The 23641-nt window shown below is 38.9% G+C and overlaps 1 long non-coding RNA gene across 2 annotated transcripts in view; it reads left to right on the forward strand.

Moving 5' to 3' along the window:
- Window positions 1–23641, forward strand: part of LOC130542111 (uncharacterized) — a 163016-nt gene that overhangs the window by 45270 nt on the left and 94105 nt on the right. The window contains exons 2-6 of one of the 2 annotated variants that reach the window (XR_008956426.1): window positions 2695–2932; window positions 4022–4070; window positions 4995–5479; window positions 14239–14353; window positions 17368–17435. This is a non-coding gene — a long non-coding RNA (uncharacterized LOC130542111). The remainder of the gene's footprint in view (window positions 1–2694; window positions 2933–4021; window positions 4071–4994; window positions 5480–14238; window positions 14354–17367; window positions 17436–23641) is intronic. The other variant, XR_008956427.1, reaches the window with a different exon arrangement.

Here is a 23641-nt window from a genome sequence, read left to right on the forward strand (position 1 = left end):
AAAATTATTATTATTATTATTATTATTATTATTATTATTATTATTATACTACTACTACTATATTTAAGTATATAATATACCCAGAAGGTTTCTTTTAATGGTTAAGAGTCGGATCCAGTATTCTTCATTTTTGATAGCTGGTAGTGATAGCACTATGTATTAAATTTCCCACCTTTTGTCGTTTTCTAAAATGACTTTAGTCAAATATTTAAGGTATCATATATACTATTCTATGTATACTGGCATCTATCTCTGGATGCTGTGTTCTGTCCCCCTGAGTAATAAATCAGCCCATAACTGTACCAATATCATATTTGTTTTTCTAATATCTTTGTACTAAGTTCTGATAGTCTCAGAAACAAGTCTCCCCCTTTCTGTTATTTTTTATAATTGTCATGGCTTTCTTGGACCTTTTTTCCTTATAAAATTTAAGATCTCTTAATGCAATTCCAATAAGAAACTCTATCAGAATTCTAATGAAATCATAGTACATTTTATACTGTTTGGTAAGATTAACATTTTTATGATGGCAGTTCTTCCAATCCCAGAATATATCCATATGCTTAAATCTTGATATGTCTTTCACTAAGATAATGGTTTTCTGTATATACATCTTGTGACTTTTATTACCTTTATAACCTATTATATAAATTATCTTGCTAACATTTTCACTTACTTCACTTACTGATCCTTCCTTTTTCCTCCAAAAACTCAACCCTAGATCAACCCAAATTTCTACAATTGGTAATTGCACACCTACACCATTGGCTCTACCTGATTAAAAATAATCCATACAGATTAGTCCCCAGTTCAGGGTCTCCATGCTCATCTGGGCTTTCAATACTGTCTTGCCATTTCTTTCACATTTCTACAGTTAACTCTTTCTTCTCATATTCACAGTATGTATTTTATGCCCTCAGCGCTGTCATCAAATTTCTTACTCATCATGGCCCTATACTCATCATTTACTACACAGGAAATTGACACTCAGTTGAATTGACTATATTAAATGTTCTTCACATGCAAAAACAACACAGTGAAAATGAAAATGTAAATGAAACTGGAAAATTATTTGTAATATTCATGATAGACAAAAGTTTATTTGTACTATAAAGAAAATAGACATAAATAAAAAATAAACATTTCCATTTAAAAATAGACACAGAACTTGAACATCCATAAGACTGGTTGGATGAGGTAGCATTTTTTCACCCATCAATCTACCCAACATTGGGCGTGGGAGGGACTTGTTTGACAACTATGTAAGGAAATTGCTACTATCAGCAAGTGGTAGGAAATCAACAAGTTATACCAATTTAGATACATATTATCATAATTTTAAACTTTAATTCCACCTTTAGGAACCCATCCAAAAAATATGGAACTGATTTTTTTTCCTAATGTTATAGGAAAAAGTAGACAGAATATAAAATTAAAGACTGTAGTAGCAACTATTTATAAGTTCTGCAATAAATGAAATAAGCCCATCAAGAGAGACTTTGCAGGAAGTAGGTGGGAAACTCAAAAGTACAATATAATAGAAATCAGAAAATGAACTCCAACAGTATGTCAACAGTATCAACTTTTATAAAGAATCAATTAACTTGAGTTTCAAATGGATGAGTTGGGCTGACCCATTTAAAACCACATTGAGATACCGCCTTAAACCAGTCAGAATGGCAAAAATTAACAAAACAGGAAACAACAAATGTTGGAGAGGATGTGGAGAAAGGGGAACCCTCTTACACTGTTGGTGGGAATGCAAACTGGTACAGACATTCCTGGAATACAGTATGGAGGTTCCTCAAGATGTTAAGAATAGAGCTACCCCACTACCCAGCAATTGCACTACTGGGTATTTACCCCAAAGATACAGATGTAGTGAAAAGAAGGGTCACATGCACCCCAGCCTTCATAGCAGCAATATCCACAATAGCCAAACTGTGGAAGGAGCCGAGATGCCCTTCAGCAGACAAATGGATGAAGAAGATGTGGTTCATATATACAATGGGATATTACTCAGCCATCAGAAAGGATGAATACCCACCATTTGCATGGACATGGATGGAGCTGGAGGGGATTATGCTAAGTGAAATAAGTCAAGCAGAGAAAGACAATTATCATATGTTTTCACTTATATGTGGAACATAAGGAATAGCATGGAGGACATTAGGAAAAGGAAGGGAAAAATGAAGGTGGGGGAAATCAGAGGAGGAGATGAACCACGAGAGGCTCTGGACTCCAGGAAGCAAACGAGGGTTTCAGAGGGGAGGGGGCTGGGGGAATGGGTTAGTCAGTCATGGGTATTAAGGAGGGTATGTATCGCAATGAGCATTGGGTGTTATATGCAAACAATGAATCATGGAACACTATATCAAAAACTAATGAAATACCATATGGTGACTAACATGACATAAATAAATAAATAAATAAATAAATAAATAAATAAATAAAAGCTGATACTGACTGGAATACTATCAAGAACTTGTTTGACACTTAATAATCATTTTTGTAAAGTGTAAAATGCACCTGTTGCTCACCAGTTGGTTAAACCTCCATAAGGAGTAAATACACATAAATATTCACTGTTTAAAGTGTCTTTGTATTCAAATCAAAGTCATAAGAGAGATAAAGACCTAAAATTTGAATCTCAAGCTTTTCACTAGGCAACATTGCATTGTTATTTTGCTCTAGGCCATCAAAATAAAAACTATTCAAGAAGTCAGCTGCTGCTGTAAAGGTCATCTGGAAAGTCCAGGGAAGGGCCCTGAGCTGCTGCTGGGAAAGGGAAATTGTCCTCTGGCCCGTGATCTGGCATGTTTGTCTGCTGAGTGGCTTCAGTGGTTTCATCTATTGCTGAAAGAGCCAAGAGAAAGGAATAAAACAGGACTATAATCCACACCACAATGAGCAGGATGAGAAGAGCAGCCAAGTGAGTGTTTTGTTTATGTGCTGCCCCTTCTGGCACACCGAACTGCTGCACAGATTTTATGGGCTTCTAATCATCATTTAAATAGGAGTGATTCAATCTTGACATTTGTTGGGTTTTTTATACAGCTTACTAATAACCCAAAGGTGCTAGAACGTACAACTCCAAATTATAATTTCTCAAAGCATAGTGGTGTCATGGTATGAAGGGTAAACACCTCCCATATTCTCGTATGCTGTGTACATTCATTGGATGTCCACAGAGAGAAAAACTAGATAGAATATCTAGAAACTGATTTTACTTTCAATCTCAGATTAAGCACAATCAAATCATGAAAACAGATTGAAGACACATCATGGTTTGGATCTCCACTTCTCAGATTGTTAATTCAAAACTGGGCATTGAAAATTCTCTCTTCTAAGTGTTTTTCATTGTAAGAATATTCCATTAAAGTTATCGAACTGATTAGCAAAGATGAAAAAAGAACCAAAACTTTATGGAAATGGAAATCTTATAAGGAAATATGAGCAAATAGAATCCATCTCTTTAGTAAGAGAAAAAAATAGTCCCAAATCTTCTAGATGAAAATAAGAACCTAAATAATTATGCTCATTAATCCCAAGTATCTAATAAGACAAGTGTCTAAATATCCAAGTATAAGGGTAATTGTTGTAATACAGCTTATACTATAAAAGTGTAAACAATCTGAATGTTCAACAGTGATTGAATTATATTTCAGCCAATAGATGTCAATTTAATCAGTCCTTTAAAGCATTGTAGAAGCATATTTGACATGGGAACATGTCAGATGATCTTTCTCTTGCTAACATTTTGATATGAAAAAAATATAAACCTACAGAAAGTTGAACAAATTGTACAGAGAGCACCACACAACTACCACCTAAATGTGGTGATTAACATTTTACTATACCTGTTTTATCACATTCCATCTATCTCTGTATAAATTGATCTTTTTTAAAAATGCATTTCAAAGTAAAATGCAGACATCGGTTCCCTTCCCCTAAGTACATCAGTTCCCCTTTATCATGCATATTATTAACTAGAGCTCAATATTTGTTGTTTTTTTCTTAGGTAAAAATTTACATACAATGAAATGTACACATCTTAAGTGGACCATTAGGTGAGTTTTGACACCTGCATACAACTGTGTAACCCAAACTTTTTTTTTTTTTTTAAGATTTTATTTATTTATGTGACAGAGAGACAGCCAGCGAGAGAGGGAACACAGCAGGGGGAGTGGGAGAGGAAGAAGCAGGCTCCTAGCAGAGGAGCCCGATGTGGGGCTCGATCCCAGAACGCCGGGATCACGCCCTGAGCCGAAGGCAGACGCTTTAACGACTGCGCTACCCAGGCGCCCCTGTGTAACCCAAACTTCTATCAAGACATAGAGCATTATATCCACCCCAAAAGTTCACTCTTGCCCCTTCCTCTCTGCCTGCCCCATTTTGCCAAGGCAACCACTTTTCTATTTTTTTCCATCACAGATGAGCTTTCCCTGCTCACATGAATGAACTCATAGGATATATACTCTTAAGGAAAACTTCTTTCACTCTGCATTTTTTTTAAAATTTCATCCATATTGTTGTGTGTTTGGGTAGTTTATTCCTTTTCCTTGCTGAGTACTACTCCATTGTATTACTCCGTTGTATTAATGCACCACAGTTTCTTCATCCATTCTCCTGTTTTACAGACACCTGGGCAAGGAAATATGTAATGTGTTCTGAAGTGAAAAGAAAAAGACTGTAAGATAAGATAGGTCATGTGGGTTTCATATTTGTAAAACACACAAGACACTCAAATGTGTGTATTGTTATGTGTGTATGTCTATCTCACAGAGATAAATCACACTTTGGATCCCTGAGATTCAGATTGTTATATATATATATGAACTATTTATATAGAAAGCTATCTGATAGTCGCCAGTACTACAACACTATATTACCCCAGTGGTTGAATTGGGGTGATTAACTTTTTGCTTGTGTGCTTTCTAGCTCTTCTACAACTAATATTCCCCAACTAACGGTTAGCCCCTCTTTGTTATTAGACCTCATGAGATCGGACTGTAGGGAGCTGAGACTGAAAAGAAAACACTGAGCTGTAACGCGAGTTTCCTTCCCCGAAATCAGCGGGAAGAACAGCCATGTAACTGCTTGGCTGGAAGAGCCGCGACATGATCATCTCCCCACAGAGAGAGGTTCGGTTACTGTAAAGTGACCAAAGTGCCGTCTGTGGAGAAACAGCTTGTGAAAAACTCCTCTCTAAACAAAGACTGAGACTGGAGTCCTGTGCCTGGATTTGAAAGCCACCTCATAAAATCCCCAAAGTTATTTTTTTCTCTATTTTACAAAAATTCCGAATTAACCTTTTGTTTCCTAAGGAGAACACGGTGAAGAAAACAATGGAGCATTTTACTAAAAGTGACTGAGAATAGAGTGCCAAGGAGAAGGGAAACCTGAATTTGCATGGAAGGATGAAACAATAATGCTGACTAAGCGCCTCACCTCCTACCGTCCACATGAGGTACACAAGGTAGGTTTTACTTCACTGGCAAAGTGGGAATAATTAAGTGACATCACTTGGCAAAAATGATGGAAAGCAGTAGCTTAGAACCCTTGTGCCTTTGTTCTTAAACTAAAACTCTCCCTGCTCTATCTGTTGAGAACCCTCAACTGTGTCATTGTATTTAAAGTGTGTTTTTGTTTTGTTTTTAATGTATCTTAACTCTAGGCCTGGTGAGATTTGTTTGTCATTAGGTAAAAGGCAAAACCGGTCATTGGACATGACCATTTACCTTGATGGGCTTCAGGAGGATCCTGAGAGGGGAAAAGAGTGTCTCACTTTCTGCGCTCAAGCCTTCCTGAGGGGCCCAGATAGTCTAGTTCCCTGTTCTTGGAAAACGGGATTGGAGGCTGAAGAGCAAGCCCTGATTTTTCTCTCTGCTTTCTCTCAGAAGGGAGTATTCAAGAGCACAGGATTATTGGTAAGGCAGGAACAGGACCCAGACTTTCCCACTTTGAGAGTCAGGCCATTGGATGAGGCTCAGGCAGGGCCGCTTGAGGGCCAGTGGCCTCCTCAGTTCTGTGGGTACCACCAGTCTTCCATTCTTCCTCTGTGTTTATCCCTCATTATGCAAAGAGTTCGCTGAGCTCTGTGGCTGACCCACTGTGTAAGAGCCTCAGAGAGCAGCCCTTGCACACAGGAGGACTAAGGGATCCTGCACTTTCATGGACCTGCTAGAAAGATCCCTTGGCAGAGTAGGCAGAGTGCCAGATGTAGAGTCAGAGGATGACTTTGAATCTTGGCCCCACCCAATGGGGTCAAGGCTCTTGAACCCTCTAAGTCCTAGTTTTGTAATATGGTAGAAACTGTATGAAATAAAATACTTATCATGTTAAAGCACTTGCTATGGATCCCAGTATTAATACCCCCAAATTAGAATAATAAACTCAGGTTCTGTTATTAAGCACTCACTTGTCTAACAGTTTATGCTAGGCATTGATGACTATATAAATACAATTTAATGACTTAATGATCGAAAATCTAGACTCCAGAGTTAGACTCTCTTATTTTCAATCCCAGCTTCACCACTGGTTATCAGCAAGAGATTAGGAAGTTATTTGACCTCTCTGCTCAGCTTTCTCATCTATAAAATGAAGGTAAAAGTACCTTCCTCTTAGGGTCCTTATGAGTATTAAAGGAGTTAATCTCTGTAAAATGCTTACAGCAGCTCCTGGCCCATAGTAAGTGCTATACATCTGGCTATTATTAGTGTTATTAGACATGATACCTGTTTAAAGATAGGAATAATTACAGAGATGAGAAGAACAGTGTATCCAGGTGTTATCTGATATAGGTATAGACACAAAAGAAGCAGGGACCAATTTGTATATGAGCTAGAAAGTTTATACTAACTTATTTGACATTAGAATTAATCAACAATCCAAGAATAGCTATGTATTACCACCCAAAGAAATGTGAAGAAGCTATTAATCTGTCCAGGCTTTCCAGGTCTGGGCTGATACAGTGTCCTGTGATGGAATATGAGTTATCAGGGCCACACAGTTACTACATGGATCCCTTTCACTGTCTCAGTTGCCAGAAGTACCAGCTCAAGGAGGCGGGCTGGGGAGGGTAAGGGCTGTTGACGCTTCACGGCTAACTCGTGGACTAGCTTCTCTGGCCCAGTCCCACTGTCCTTTCTCTTCTTAGAAGCACAGCAGTCTGGGCTGAACCTTTTCCATTGTACCTCCCTATTCTTTTTCCTAGATTTATTTCTCCTGGGGGAGAGATTAGGAAGAATAAAACTATTGCACAACTCTTCCCTTTCTTGCCTTTGCTATAATTATACTAATGTACTGCCACAAAGCACCAGCAGCTCAGAAGCAGGAGTCTGCCAGGAGTCAGTGCTGGGATAGAAAACACACACCAGGACTCGTTGGAGAAGACAGGGCAAGATCAAGAAGATAAGCCAGAGTTGGAGACTGGCTGTCAGTACTGAAATTTCTAAGAGCTGAGGTGGGGACAAATACCTGAAAGCAAAGAAGAAGGTAAGGGAGGAGAAGGGAAGGGAAGGGAAGGAGGGAAGGAACCAGCAGAGACAAAGGAGGCAGTGAAGGAAGTATTGAATTATTTCTATAGAATCAGGCTACATTCAGTTATCCTGTGGTACTTCTTAAGGACACTAATACTAAAGGCGCGACAGAAATAATTTTTTACACTATTTACCTTTGGGAAGAGAGTTATAGACTCCCCAGAAAGAATTTTAGAAGTACTAGTTTTCTCAAGGAAGAGGCAAATTCTCAGTGTTTTGTTTTTTAAATCTAAATGCGATTGAACATTCATGGAATAGACAGTCCACATAGAGAAGTCCATAGAACCATGAGGTTGAGTGAAGCAGCATGGTGAGAGCAGTGGGGTGTCTGGAGGCAGGATGACAGACCCTCTGTGGCATTAAGATTTAGCTTTATCTCTCTCTTGTCTCAGGTGAACACCCAGAGCTTGTTCTTTATAGTACCACCAGGTACAGGTGCAGAGTACTAGAAACCTAAAACGTATAAACATCTTTCCCCTTCCAAGTTCTATTGACTTTTTTTTAAGGATTTGTTTATTTGTTTGAGAGAGAGAGAGAAAGTGTGAGAGTGTGCAAGTGGGGGGAGGGGCAGAAGGAGAGAATCTTTAGGCAGACTCCCTGCTAAGTACAGAGCCCAGTGCAGGCCTCCATCCCATGAGATCATGACCTGAGCCAAAACCAAGAGTCAGATGCTCAACTGACTGAACCACCCAGAGCCCCTCCACTGTGCTTCTTGATGTCAGGATCCAACCCCTTTTTAAAGAAGCCTTATGACTGTCTTGGACATTTGAAAAGAGGGACCTTCCCACTGGGGACAGTTCAGACAGGACTGTGCAAAGTCTGGAGTCACAGTTCTTCCTGATGAATGATCAACAGGTGGTAGGTGGGCATATGTTCTGTATGTTTAAAATTCACTTTCCCCAGAACTGATGGGTGATGCTTTCGCATGTTGGATTTCTCTCTATGGTCAGCATAGTCTACTTTAGGTCCTAGGCCCAGAACCCCATTATAACCCAAGCATTTAAATATCTAGTTCAGGGTCCCTAAAGTCATATCTTTCACTCTTCCTTATTTCCAACCCCAATTCAAAGGATTTAAGGCAGTTTCTTCTACCGTCAATCTGCAAACTGCCATGGCACTCCAAACTCCTGAGAGAATCAACATTTTAGGGTTTGGAGAACTTAAGAAGTGAAGGATGAGATGACAGAGGGAACAAAGAGCAAACAAAGAAAGACCTCAAAGGACCTGTTCCTGCTGAGATGGTGAGCAAACAATTAGAGGTCAACACATGAACCATCTCAGATCCATGCTGGAGTGAGTGGGAACATGGGGACAGAGAAAAGGCATCCCATGATTTATTCTAACTCTCATGCCATTGTCTCTCTTTTCCCTCATTTTCCCTTTTATTGGCTCAGATGCCCTCAATGATTTCCTTCATGTAGGCAATTAAAAGAGTCTTACCATTTCCTTCTTTATGTCTCCATGGAAAGCAAGTTCTGACTAGGACAGTCAGGATGCCCTGAGACTGGCTTATCCACTGAGAAACTGAGCCGGGTCAGAAGTTCTTCAGTCCCTCACATCTGAGGCCTGTGAGAACATGTCACTTGCCAGCTTCATTACGTAAACTTTCATTACGTAAACTTTCACTTTTGGGAATATTTTAAAAGGGTCAATTGCTGTAGGTGGTTCTAGTTCGGGTCAGTGTTGGGAAGGAAAGTTCTGGCCCAGCTCATTGTTCCAACTGCCCTGCGTTATGGCTGGAGGCGTCAGTCAAGAAGAGCCCAGATGCCCATGTTTTCTCTTTTGTCCACTCCAAGGGCCACTTAGAAATATGGTGGTCATGATTTGCTAAATCATTTTGGAAACATTTTCTAGAAATCTTAACGTGGGGTGAAGTGTACTACCTATGGCAAACCCTGATTTATGAGCTGAATGGAAATACGCGTTTCCAAGAGAAGTGGGAAAAATCCTTTAGTACATACCTCCTTTTAGTGTTGACCCAATCTGGGTATGGTGTAACACATCTATATTTAGAGTTGATTTAAGCTACTGACTGTGAGTTCATTTACTAAGTTAACAGAAGCATCCAAATTCAACGAAGTTACTTGTTTCAGCACAATAATTATTGCAGTAACAATGTGTTTGCCTTCCTCTTCTAAAATAACTAATTCGAATGTATGGCTTAAAGCAAACCTTTTGAAGTTCATATTTTGTAAATTAGGATGTACCAAAAAAACTAAGGAAACATACCATCATAAAAGTGTTCTCAGAACATTAGAATAGAAAGGAATCTTACAAATAAAGAAACTGACCCTGAAAAGAGATTAGACAGAAGTAATGGATTCATTAATGAGTATTAAAACACAAGGACCTATTCTGATTTCAGTTTTTCCTCCTTAAATTATGAACTATTTTAAATGCATAGAAAAGAATGGAAAAGAACATAATCCAACATTCTTGATATAAAATTTTACCATATTTTATTCAGCAATTTTTAATCTGAATTTTAAAACCCTATGTACTCTTCAGTGCCCGTTTCTCTCTCTCCTCACAGTTAACCAGTCTCAGTTTGCTGTTTATCATTTCCAGATATGTTTTAATGGTTTTAAGTCATATTTAATTATCTGTAAATATGTGTATAACATTATTTTTCATGCATTTAAACTTTTTTTTATGTTCGTAATTCTTGTATTTTCTGCAATTTTTGAATTCTGTGTAATGAAGAATTAAAAAAATAATACTGAAGACTAGCCATAGACTTAGGAGAAAATATTTGCCAAAGACATCTGATAAAGGACTATTATCCAAAATATACAAAGAACTCTTAAAAGTCAACAATAAAAGAACAAACAACCCAATTTAAAAAATGGGCCACAGGCACCTGCTCAAAGAAAATACACAGATGGCAAATAAGCACATGAAAAGATGCTCCATTTTGTATGTTATCAGGGTAACGCAAATTAAAACAACAAGGAGATACTACTGCATACCTACTAGCATGGCCAAAATCCAGAACACTGGAGATAACAATTGCTAATAAGGATATAAGGCTACAGGAACTCATTCATTGCTGATGGGAATGCAAAATGGAACAGCCACTTTGGAAGATAGTTTGGTGGTTTCTTACAAAACTAAATATACTCTTACAATGGGATCCAGCAATCATGCTCCTTGATATTTAAAGGAGTTGAAAACACGTCCACACAGGTTTTTACCGGCACATGAATGTTTATAGTACTTTTATTCATAATTGCCGAAAACTGTAAACCTTCAAGATGCCTTTCAATAGGTCAATGTGTAAACTGTGGTCCATCCAGACAATGGAGTATGATTCAGAGCTAAAAAGAAATGAGCTATCAAGCCATGAAAAGACATGGAGGAACCTGAAGTGCATATTACCAAGTAAAAGAAGCCTATCAGAAAAGGCTACGTACTGTATGATTCCAACTATATGGCACGTTGGAAAAGGCAAAACTAGAGACAGAAAGATCACAGGTTCCCAGAGGTTGAGGGGTCGGAGGATGAATAGGCAAGAGTACAGCTTTTTAGGGAAGTAAAAATATTTTATAAAGTTCCATAATGATGAATTCATGTCATTTTACATTTGTCCAAATCTATAGAATGTAAAACACCGGAGTGTGGACTATGGGTGATTAGGATGTGTCAGTGTAGGTTCATCACCTATAAGAGACAGACCGCTATGGTGGATGGACCACTCTGGTAGGGGATGCTGATGATGGGGGAGGCTGTACATTTGTGGAAACAGGGGTATATGGGAAATCTGTGTATCTTCCCCTCAATTTTGTTGTGAACCTAAAACTGCTCTAAAGAAATGAAGTCTTAATTTAAAAATTAAGTCAAAAAATTAAGCCTGTTTAGCAAAAACGTTCTGATAATAATACTGATTATATATATTATAATATTATGTACTGATCATATCTAGTATAATATATATAATATCAATATGTAATATATCAGTATATCAGTATATATCAGTATTATATATAAAAATATATACTGATTATATATGTATTGTAATATATAATATAATATGTAATATAATATAAATAATATAATTATTATATAATACATATATTATCAGACATCTGTTGAGAAAAACAAACACCACATGGAGACTGTAAATGTTTTTGCATAACCTGTAAGTATTCTTGGAAGTGGCTGGTAAAAAGTGTTTTAACATTTTTTTTTTTAAAGTAACTGTGTCATTGTTTACATCTGTAACTTTTTCCTTTCCTGTTCTCATTAAAACATTCTGGTGAAAATGTAGGCACAGTAGCTTCCAGCTTTAGAATAAATAACCATTTGGTCCAAACACACACACACACACACACACACACACACACACACACGCGCGCGCGCGCACGCACACGTATAATGATGTGTAAATTTCATCACTTTTATTTTCTGGTTTGAGCTACTAGATAGATAAGGTAAGAGATCCCAAAATACGAGATTGCCAGGAAGTGAATGTGTACATCGACATTTAAGAGATGGATGGAGCAGCCCACAAAGAAGTTAGGAGGAACAGGGTGCAAAAGAAAAATAGAAGAATGTGGTGTTATCACACGGCATCATCAAAGTATTGAAGTAGTTAACAATGTCCAAAGTGACACTATTTTAAGGAATACTGAGAGCACATTTAGAGTTTGCACGTAGGAAGGAATGAGAACTGAAGAATTCATTTCACCACAACACATGCAAGCATTCAGCACTTTGCTCCGCCCAGAATCCCAAAGGCACACAATTAAGTTCTTTGATTTCGAGAAACTTATGTGAGAGTATTCAGAATAGAAGAATTTCAGACTTTATAATTCTTCACATGAATAATTTCTATTAAATAGTTCAGAGTACGATTTCTTCTTGATTATTTCCGTCTAAATGACTATCACTTAAAAACGTTATTTATCAAAACCAAACCCTGTATAAATCCTTACCCACCATATTATGTTACTTCCTCCAGAAGAAACTTAAGAGTTTGGGTTTGGAGCCGGTTGGAATTCCATCAATAGCATATATTAGCTGTGTAACATTGGGCAATTATTTAACCACTATGAGCTTCAGTTTCCTGTCTCTTAAGTGGAAATGATAGGGTTGTTTTGAGGATATGTCAGATAATTCATGTAGTAAGTGCTTAATAGTTATAATAATACTAAGGCTCTCATAACATGTTTTAAAATGCATTTGCCTTTGCTTTTTGTAATTTTTCCTCTCAACAACTATATCCAGGTCTTTTGTGTTTGAAAAGTACCTTGTAACCTATGCTCTGATTTATATGCACTTATTTATAACTCCTATTAGTACAAACAATATGACATTTCCTTGACAAAACTGAGCCCTGCCCCTTTGCAGAACTTTTCAAATTTTTTACCTTTAGCATTTGAGTGGTTGCTGGATCCTAGTAACATGCCCTATTAATGAATTGAAGAACAAAATAATAAAAATCTTGACAGATGCAGAAAATGTACGTGAAATGTACATACACATATACGTACAATCATTTATGATTTTAAAAAATGCAAAAACTCTTAGCAAACCAGATTAGACCAGACATTTAATAATCTAATAATGAATATCTACAAAAAAAAAATAAATAAACCAAAACAAAACTTCAGGAAGCATACATAGTGATGAAATAATGAAATTAGACCCTTGGAAATTGGGAATAAGGCAGGGGTGTTATCACTTCTATTCAACAATAGCTCAAGTTCATAGTAGAACAAACAGTAAGTCAACAAAAAAGACATGAAAGATTTAAAGTTTGGAAATGAAAAAATAAAAGTAAATTTCTATATGAAGATAATATGCTTATATGTGAAGAAAAATTTAAATAATTCACAGATATATCATGAGACTTAAAGAGTGCTTTGCAAGGTTGCTATATAGGAAATTAATATTTCACAAACAGTTCTTTTCTGTGTATTGGAAAGTGTTAGGAAATAAAATCTACTAAATGCTTTTATAATAGCATCATGATATCATATATCTAGAATAAATCTAACCAAAGTTGTGCTAGACTTATATACAAAAAACTGTAGACACTAAAAGAAATTGAAGAAAAACTAAATCTAAATTTTGTTATAAAATATGAATGGATTGGAACACTCAATCAGTTGCAATCTAAACTCTTGTGGATTTTTTTTTTTAATTTGGCAAGCTGAATCTAAAGTCTATAAGGAAATGCAAAGGACTTAAGAGAGCCAAGACTTTCTTAAAGAAGAAATATAAAAGGACTAATTCTCAGATGCTGAAACTTATTATAAAGCTACAGTTAGAAGTAGACCTCCAAAGTAAAGCTCTCTGATCTGGCTAGACTCCACTTTGCACGGGCAGTATCTTAAGTAGGGTTTCTAGGAGCTGGGGAAGCTGTGTTGCACTATTCTGCACTTACTTCTGCTCAGTTTGGCCACCTTAATTCCATTAATTTTTAGTGCCTTTGTCTAGAAACGTTAATCTGTAGGGGCGCCTGGGTGGCACAGCGGTTAAGCGTCTGCCTTCGGCTCAGGGCTTGATCCCGGCGTTCTGGGATCGAGCCCCACATCAGGCTCCTCTGCTATGAGCCTGCTTCTTCCTCTCCCACTCCCCCTGCTTGTGTTCCCTCTCTCGCTGGCTGTCTCTATCTCTGTCGAATAAATAAATAAAATCTTTAAAAAAAAAAAAAAGAAACGTTAATCTGTAGCACATTGTATGTATTTTTCAGAAATGTTTGTGGTGTGAAGAACTCACCAGTCTCAATAGAATTGGGGTCAAATGCCAAGATTCTCAAGGAGAGAAGGGAACCAGAGGATGACAAATTTAGACACAATAAGCCCATGGTAAGAAGCTGGTTCTTTGGGGATAATTTTTATGGGCAAGTCCTATCAGTTGAATTTGTCTACTAAACCTCTAATTTCAGCTGGTAGGGCTTTGGGTTAAATAAATCACAAACTACTGTGTGATATAAGAAATAGATAGATCCCTACTGGCTCCCAAGTCTGGTAGCCAAGTGCTGAGTATAAAGCAGCACAGTTGTAAGGATGAATAAAATCTTCAAAGGAAGTTGAAATAACAAAGGGAGGAAAGGCTGTGATCCATGTGTTGCAAGAGAATGGCCTCCCTCCGGGGACCGTGGATAACCCTGGGGAAGAAGGAAGGTCTGAGGCTCTCTCAAGTGCCTGCTTGACTGGCAGTCTGGCTTTATAATCAGAAATTAAGTAAATGCTAGAATTGTGGATGGGTGAAGATGAGAGAGTGGAGCTTCCATTCCCCTGACCGAACTCTCTGTGGGAGGGGCTAAAAATACAGGGCTGACTACAAGGCAAACGATGTTCTTAGTGCCTATGTTTTTGCTTTTAATTCAGAAAAACTCTATTTTTACATGCAGGTACACCTTTTTATTCTTAAAGATGGCTCTTCTACCTTCCAAAAAGAGCTAGACCAAGCTCTCACTTAACTAGTTTGTATAAAAGTATTCTGAGATGTTTGAGATTTTGTTTTAAAAAGTAGAGCATTGAAGGTAGCTGATGGAGACATGGATCATTTGTGAGTAAAGTTTGAAAATGATTTTTGACATGATTTTTAAGGAAAACATTACTTTGCTAGATGAAAACTGAAGAAAAGCAATGGAGAGGATAATGTCAGAAAAAATGGATTTAGGGGCGCCTGGGTGGCACAGCGGTTAAGCGTCTGCCTTCGGCTCAGGGTGTGATCCCGGCGTTCTGGGATCGAGCCCCACATCAGGCTCCTCCGCTATGAGCCTGCTTCTTCCTCTCCCACTCCCCCTGCTTGTGTTCCCTCTCTTGCTGGCTGTCTCTATCTCTGTCGAATAAATAAATAAAATCTTTAAAAAAAAAAATGGATTTAGAAGTTTTCCACTAAATGGAAAGTACAGAGAGCTGCTTCAGGTATAGCTGCATCTAGATGCTCTCACCCTATGACCAGAAAACTGTCTGTATTCATCTCTTATCTTTGAATTTTTTTCCATTATCTTCGTTCTCCGAAAGATTCTTCTGCCTAGTAGTAAGATGCATATGAGTAACTCAAGTCTTCTTTCTACCACTTTCACAACTCCAGAGAAACAAATGCACCCCCTTTCCTTTTTCTTTTTCTTTTTGCATACTTTATCTTTCAGTTTTATTTGTTTCTTTGCTTCTGAGATGTAATTGATACACAGCACTGTATTAGTTTCAGGCATACAATATAATGATTGCATATTGGTATATTCTGCAGAATGATCGCCATGAGTCTAGTTAACATCCATCACCACACAAGGTCACAAGTGTTTTTCTTGTGATGAGAACTTTTTAAATCTACTCTCTTAGCAATGCAAACAAATGCACCCCTTTTCTGATATAATTGGTAAAAATCTTTGGATTGACTCTAGTTTTCCAGACCTGTGTGATTGGGGCTGGGGTCAGCCTCATTGTAAACACATAGACAAAAAAATGTGGAAGGGAGTTTCCCCAGAGTGGTGCTATGTCGATAACACTTTCCCCTGCAAAATATTTCCTAAATGGAGCTGTGATAAACTCTATTGCTAAGGAAGTATTTGTCATGCTTCTGATATGACGGTCTTGCTAATATACCTGGAAGACAGGTTGTCTTCACTACTGAAATCTGCCTCCTTTTCCGATATTCACACTTCCTGGTGGGTGGAGGCCCCTGGAACCTGTGGTGTAGCAGGTTTGGTTTTGGGTTTTTTCCCCCCCCCATGGAAACTTTGGTGATTTAAAACCAGTGCTATTGGGGGCGCCTGGGTGGCACAGCGGTTAAGCGTCTGCCTTCGGCTCAGGGCGTGATCTCGGCGTTCCGGGATTGAGCCCCACATCAGGCTCCTCCGCTATGAGCCTGCTTCTTCCTCTCCCACTCCCCCTGCTTGTGTTCCCTCTCTCGCTGGCTGTCTCTCTCTCTGTCAAATAAATAAATAAAATCTTAAAAAAAAAAAAACCAGTGCTATTTTTCAAGTCTCTATTTTTCTGTTTAATAAAGTACTTAATATATGTGAATTTTTAAAATGTGGCCCATAATTATTTAGCTGATGTTTTGGGCTACTTTTTTTTTTTAAGATTTATTTATATGAGAGAGAGAGAGCACACGCACATTAACAGGGGCAGAGGCAGAGAGAGAGAAAGAAAATCCTCAAGCAGACTCCCTCTTGAGTATGGAGCACGATGTGGGGCTTGCTAGGCTTGATTTCAGGACCCTGAGATCATGACCTAAGCCAAAATCAAGAGTCAGACACGCAACAACTGAGCCACCCAGGCACCCCTGTTTTGAACTACTTTTATCCCCGAAAGTATTCTTTATAAGATACCTTAACTCCAAAAGTAAAGTTCCCCGCCACTAAAGTCATTGGGCAGCCATTTACTAAGTGCCTGCCAGTTAAGCTCTAACTCTTTCTGCATAGGGTATGTTAATTAACAAGTAAATTAGAGTCTCTGGACTTTCCCCAAATTCAGATCTATTTCTTCTCTCTCTAAGCTGATTTCCATTTTCCCCCATGTAGGAAATTTAGATTTCATCATCAAAACTTCGGTATTTCATGGTAATCAAAGCTGTATTGGAGCTACATACCAGTAAGTGTGGTCTGACCCAAGTAATACCATTCATAACAAACAGCAACGAGAAAGCTGCAGTTTCGATTCATGTTTTAGTAAATAGAACATGAATATGAACTCTTGACACCCAGGCACAGTTTCTGCCCCTTAATTAAAATAGTGAGTGTGATAAAATCCTTAAAACTAACCTGTGTGAGAAACTCTAACCAAAGTGGTGTTGCCAGGCACTGCTCTTGAAACAACGTCCAGTAAAAGAAAACAATTTTTCTTCAGTCATCTCTTTTTTTTTTCAGGAAGAAGCAAAAGGCAACTTCATGAATTAGAGACGATTTGAGGTGGTTTCCCAGGATTGAGTCCACAGGTAAGTTGGAGTGTGTAGGAAATAGCATTTAATTCTCTCCCTCTGTTCCTGGTATCACCTGCTTAGGCTCTCGGTGACAGCCAGTGTTCTTAGTTATCTGAAGGGCAAGAAAGCCTAAGACAATTACGAAGAAGAATCCAAGCCACATCATCTAAAATATAAAGTTGTGATCATAAATACAAACACAGTCAAGGACTCCCCAAACCGTGGCATTTCTGAAAACAGGCAGATCCAGGTGCCAGGCCTGGCAGGGGGCTCGTGGGTGACAGCCAGACTTACCACTGAGCGGGCAGTCCGTTCTGTCAGGCTCCACTGACACGAGTCTTGCTTCGGGGCTAAGGTTTCCTTCAGGGACTCGGGGTGAGCTCTTGGAGCTGTCTGACTGGCTGACCTGGGAAACCCACACCAAGCAGCAAAGGCACCAGAGAGGGATCAGGTTTAAACTTTTAGTTATCTTCTCCAATCTCCACCGCATTCTGGGAAGGAGGCAAAGAGCTCATCTGCTTTGCAAAGCCGAGGGAAAGTTATCCAAGGAAACACAAAAGCCAAGGTCAGTTTAGATTCAGAAAATCACTGCACCCAAGATTCCATAAACCTCTCCCTACAGAAATGAGCGAGGCGGTTCTGGGTCAAGCTAGTTCTTCACACATGTGCAAAATGGACCACCCAAGAGGTGGCTTTTCCTGAGCAAAATGGCCTGCTTGCCTTCTGCCTTCCTGCATTTGCAACTCCGGGCCCGGGAGCAAGCTGATGACACCAGTCTAACGGCGTGAAGGACGTTTTCTGTTCATTGTTGAACATCTAAGACAGCAGATATCAGGAGAGAACACTTGAAATTTGAAGACTTCGCCAGTGGCTCTTATATGCAAAATACTTCTAATAACAAAGCATGGGAGAGGATTTAACAAGTAAAAACAGTCGTCTCACTAAGGCGTTTTTTAATCTTTCACATTTGTATGATGTGACAAATTCAGGCAGAGGTGCCCTGCGGTTTTCTTGGAATAATTCATAACCAAGTGGTTTTGCAGTTATATCACTCCTCCTAAAGTCCCACAGTGTAAGCCTCTCTTTCCATATTAAACCCCTAGTATTGTTTATTCTCCCTGACTATTGTGTGACTTGCCTCTTCAGCTCTCTCCTCCAAATTACACAAAGTTTAGCTTGAGGCTTTGCCATCTATTCAAACACCAGGTCCCTTCAGGTAGTCATATACTTGATGACTGTTTTCACTTAGGACGTGAAGTTTGTTATCCTATCAGCTGGGCCCAAAACAACCCCAACCAAGTTCACCAGTTTGCAGACTGCAGACTAAATCTGGCCTGCAGATATTTTATTTGGCTGGCTCAGTGATTTTTGTTTTGTTTTGTCTTGGTTTTGTTTGGTTTTGCTTTGTAATTGAATTTGAACGACTTTTGGCAGAAGAGTCTTTCTCAAATTCCGTAGACCCCACCCCTCCCTATTGCCATGAACCGTACAGACATTGGGGTTTGTGATGACTGCCTGATATTGTAAATGGTGATAGCAGGCACCCACGTCGCATTTGCAATCTCATGATGAAAGCTTTCAATATTGTGCCTCTAAATTTGGTAAGATTCCTTCTTTGGTTCATATTTGTACTATTTGTGGGTTGTTTTTTTCTTTTTTTGGAGATGATCAGATAAAGAAGACCTTTCTATTTCTTGTGTACTATAAATCATTATCTTAAAAGGGTGTTGAGTTTTACCAAATGCTTTTTCTGTCTCTACTGAGGTAACCATATTATTTTTCTCCTTCTTTTCTGTTAATTGCTAAATTACATTGCTCGTCAAATGTTAACCAAACATTATATCAGAATAACTCCCTCTTGGTTGTGATACATTATCCTTGGTATACGGAACTTGATTATGTTTGCAATTATTTTGTTTAGAATTGTCACCTAACTTGAAGAGAGAGCTTAGTTTTTAGTTTTCCTTTTTAGAAAAGAACAAGTCCTTGATTGGTTATGGAGTTCAAGGAAATGCTCAGCTCTTTACAGAAGTTGAGAGGGGCTCTTCTCTATTCTCTGGAAGACCTTGAGTAAAATGTATGTTATTTTATACTGTGGGAAGGGTTTTAATTCAAGTTTTATTAGATACAGAATTATTTGTGTCTTCTTTTTATGTGACACTTTGGTAATTTGATCGAAATTTGAGCTTTTTAAAAAAATGAAATTTCAGGTTAATTGCTGTAGGGTTCTAAATAATAGCCTCTGATTACCTTCTTAATGCCTGCATGATTTCTGATGAAGTCTCCTTTTCCATTTCCAATATTGGTAATTTGATCCTTTTCTCTGTTTTTCACTAGCCCTGCTTAGGAGTTTATCGATTTTATTCATCTCTCGTCAGAATTAACTTCTGGCTTTATTTTGCTACTTGTTTGCTTTTAATTTAACTACTTTTAATTGATAACTACTCAGGTATAATGGGCACCGTAACACATAATTCAGCAACCAGACATTTGCAACTATGTGCAGAATCATCAGGATGTAAAGGCTATAGACCCTGACCGTCCAGGAGTGTTGTGTACGTGGCCTCAAAAGCATGCACGGCATTGCTGTCAGTGATGTGGTTTTCTGAGATGATGAACAGTTTGTGGAATCATTCCAGGGAAACCAAATGCAATCTTCTCTCCATTTACAGTTATTCCTGGAAGATTCAATGTAGATTGAAACTGTACAGAAATATTCTGTGTCAATATAAAGGAAGGTAGGCTCTAGGTAGATTTTTTCATCCATGTAATTATCCAGCAAGACGAAGTGGAAGTTGTGCAGGAGGTGGTATAGTTGTCTGATTGCGGGACACCTCGTATCCTGACCCCTCTCACTGAATGTCCATAGGGTTTACCAATCAGTGTGACAAAACGGGGGGAAAAGCCTCCTAAAATTTCCAAAATGTCCGTGGGTGGCTCTCCCATCCCATTGAGGCACCACTGTTATGGGGGAAAGTCATACGGCAGATTATCCTCACTTTTTCATTGTCAAAAATGGATCTTTCGGGGCGCCTGGGTGGCTCAGTCGTTGAGCGTCTGCCCTCAGCTCAGGGCGTGATCCCGGAGTTCTGGGATCGAGCCCTGCATCGGGCTCCTCTGATGGGAGCCTGCTTCTTTCTCTCCCACTCCCCCATTCCCACTGGTTGTGTTCCCTCTCTCGCTGGCTGTCTCTCTCTCTCTCTCTCTGTCAAATAAAAAAATAAAATCTTTATAAAAAAATGGATCTTTCCTTCACTCCTCCATCTCCACTCCAATTCAGTGTTGCCTGCTGGGCTCCACTTGGCCTCTTCTGCTTGGACAAATTGTGGCTCTCCAGGGGCCTGCCCTAACAGAGGCTTCCTCTGGGCTGTATTCAGTCCACTCTACTATGTAAGTGCTCTCTCACCACCACCACAGCAATGCCAGTGCAAGGTCTATTCCCAACCTATGTGACAGCCTGGGTTTTGGTCTCTATAAAGCCCTGTGGTATGCGTCCGCCCCTCTTCTTCACTTGGGTCATCCGGGACTGACCTGCAGTGCAGCCTGAGCTCTGCATTCCAACAGGTGCTTACCTTGGCAATAAACTCCCTCCCTGGAGGGCCCAGGGAATTTTTCAGAGCCATAAGTGGCATCGGGGCTGAGTGGAGGCACAGTATGTCCTGATTGGGTTTGGTACACCAGTTCATTACATACTTTAGGGGCACTGCCTGGATTACTTGTCAGTTTCAAAATCCTTCACCCATGCTTTTACCTAGTTGCTACTTCTGCCTCTTTGGGCCCTTAACTACCTCTGTTGGGCCAACATGATGTTGTGTATCAATAACAAAACTGTCATTCTCTATGCTAGTAGCAAATTCTAGGATGATGTTAACCCATTAAATTACAGGGGCTGCAGCTTCCAGTCCCATAGCTAACTGGGACTTCCCTCATTGTGGGTCCTTGCCACTGATATGGATTCAACATGCCCTTGATCCTGAGGCCCTCAGCTCAGGCACCTGTGGCCCTGCCCGCATTGAGGCAGCCTCCCTCCTTCAAGCACACCTACCTAGGGGATACATCAAATCTCTTCTGACCTTTTCTTTAGCACAAGTCGCTGCTTTCCTACCAAGCTAGAGTGAGGCCAGCAGCAGCAACAATGTGACCGGTGGCTCTCTGCTGCAAGGGCTGCTCAGGTACCGACCTGACTTGTTGAGACTCCTCCTCCTGATGAAACTCCCACCAGCGGTGCCCCTGGAGACCTGCAGACTCCCATAGCCAAGCACACCATGTCCCCAGCTGCTCATAAGAGCACTGCCCACTCAGGATCAAAAAGGAGCCTGACCTTTGCAGGAATACTGATGTTTTGTGATATTTGGTTTGGTTTTGTTTTGTTTTAGTTATGCTTCCCTCTTTCCAGCTATGCCCCAGTGGTAATTGTCAGAGGGACATATGTAATCAATTTTAACACAACTAACAAATGGTCAGCAAATGGTTGGTCAAACTTCCCCTGAGTGTACATGTTGGTATAACAAGACAGGGCAGACCTGAAGCATTTTTCAAAAAAGGAGACTATTTTTCTAGGCAGCTGTTTGGATACCAGATCCAGATCGCACTTACATTGGCATTCCACCTTGTTTGTGTGTGTTTCTGCCTTTCTGTCCTGTCCTGACTTTACAGTACCCTAATATTCTTCTGTACTCTGGGATTCTTACTTTTCCTCCTCAATTGCCGGGGTTGGCACTACCAGTCTTCTGTCAAATGCAGATGAATCCAAACCATGAGCAGAGATGCTCACGTGAGTGGCCTGTTGAGAATTTGGCCTCATCCTAATTTTGGCCACAAGCTGACTCCTTTGACGTGTGGATTGTTTCTGAATTTGGTGCCCGAGGTAGATAGTGCCAACAATGTATTATAAAATGAGAACACACATAGAATAGATTCGGGGAGATATCGATGTATATAAGCTACTTAGACATTCACTAAAACTTTTCTTTGTAAATATTTTCTTTATAGTTAGTCACTAAAAATTACAGAGCTTCAGTCACCCAAAATGTATTTCTTATGCATAATCACTGAAACCAGAAATGTAACCTGATTCTGAAATTGAAACAAGACATTTTATTCTGGTTTTCTTCATGGGAAGTGACTGACTTTGGTAGAGTAGAAATAGAAAGTTAGAAGCTGATGAATAGGAACCAAAGATGTATAATACACAAAGCCCCTATTACAATGTTTGATAAATCAGATTTAATATATACAATTTAAGATGGCTAAAGGGTTCATTGGCTTTGTAAAAACTAAGCTTATATCTGAGTTGAACTTCTGCCTGCTGAAAAGCTTGCCAAAGTATCTGGTCAAACAGACTCGTTCTTAAACATAGAGATGGTTTCAATTGCACCTGTGAAGCCACAGCTCCAGACCACATACATCTCTCAATGTCCTTGTATGTTCCCCAGCTTGGCCACCAGTGGCCACACCATATATTTGAAGAAGTATTTTCTCATTTAACAGGAAATCTGTTCAAGAGGAATTATGGACAAAAAAACAAAAAACAAAAAAAAACCTTTTCCTTCAACCTTCTGTGGACTTTCCCATTAATATGCTGTGTTGCTAACATAGAAAAGTCTGTTATGAAAATAAGACAGACCACCATGGAAAGTGAATGAAGTACTACTCTTTGTAAGGAGCACAAGCTGGGCTATTAGGAAATGGAATTTAAAACACACTAAGATTTCACTTGTGGGAATTTTCATACATTGTATTTCCTTACTATAAAAGTATATATTCAAGACACATTTATAAGAGGAAAAAAACAAAAACGTACATGCAACTGAAAACTGGTTAAGTACTGGAGTCTTCCATATAATAGAATACTGCATTATCACACTTCTTAACATAGATCTTTACTAAATATTACATAAAATAGTCACAAAAGAATATCAAGTGAAAAAAAATAAGTTGTGGAACACACCTGGTTATCAAATTTTTATAAAGATATATTTATTTATATATTCATACAAAATCTAGATAGAGATACATCAATATGTAATATTAATGAATGGTAGGGCTTTAGGCAATTTTGGTTTTCTTTGCTACTTCCAATTTATCTGCAATGGACTTAGATTGATTCTATAATAAATAAGCTGAATACACTAGGAAGTGTAATATTTCCCAATGTCCCAACTTCTTCAGGGAAATGACTAGTAGAAATGAAAGTGGGTCCACAGTGTTAATATAGTAGC

This window comes from Ursus arctos, unplaced genomic scaffold (genome assembly GCF_023065955.2).
Source record: "Ursus arctos isolate Adak ecotype North America unplaced genomic scaffold, UrsArc2.0 scaffold_3, whole genome shotgun sequence".
NCBI classification, from domain to species: Eukaryota; Metazoa; Chordata; class Mammalia; order Carnivora; family Ursidae; genus Ursus; species Ursus arctos.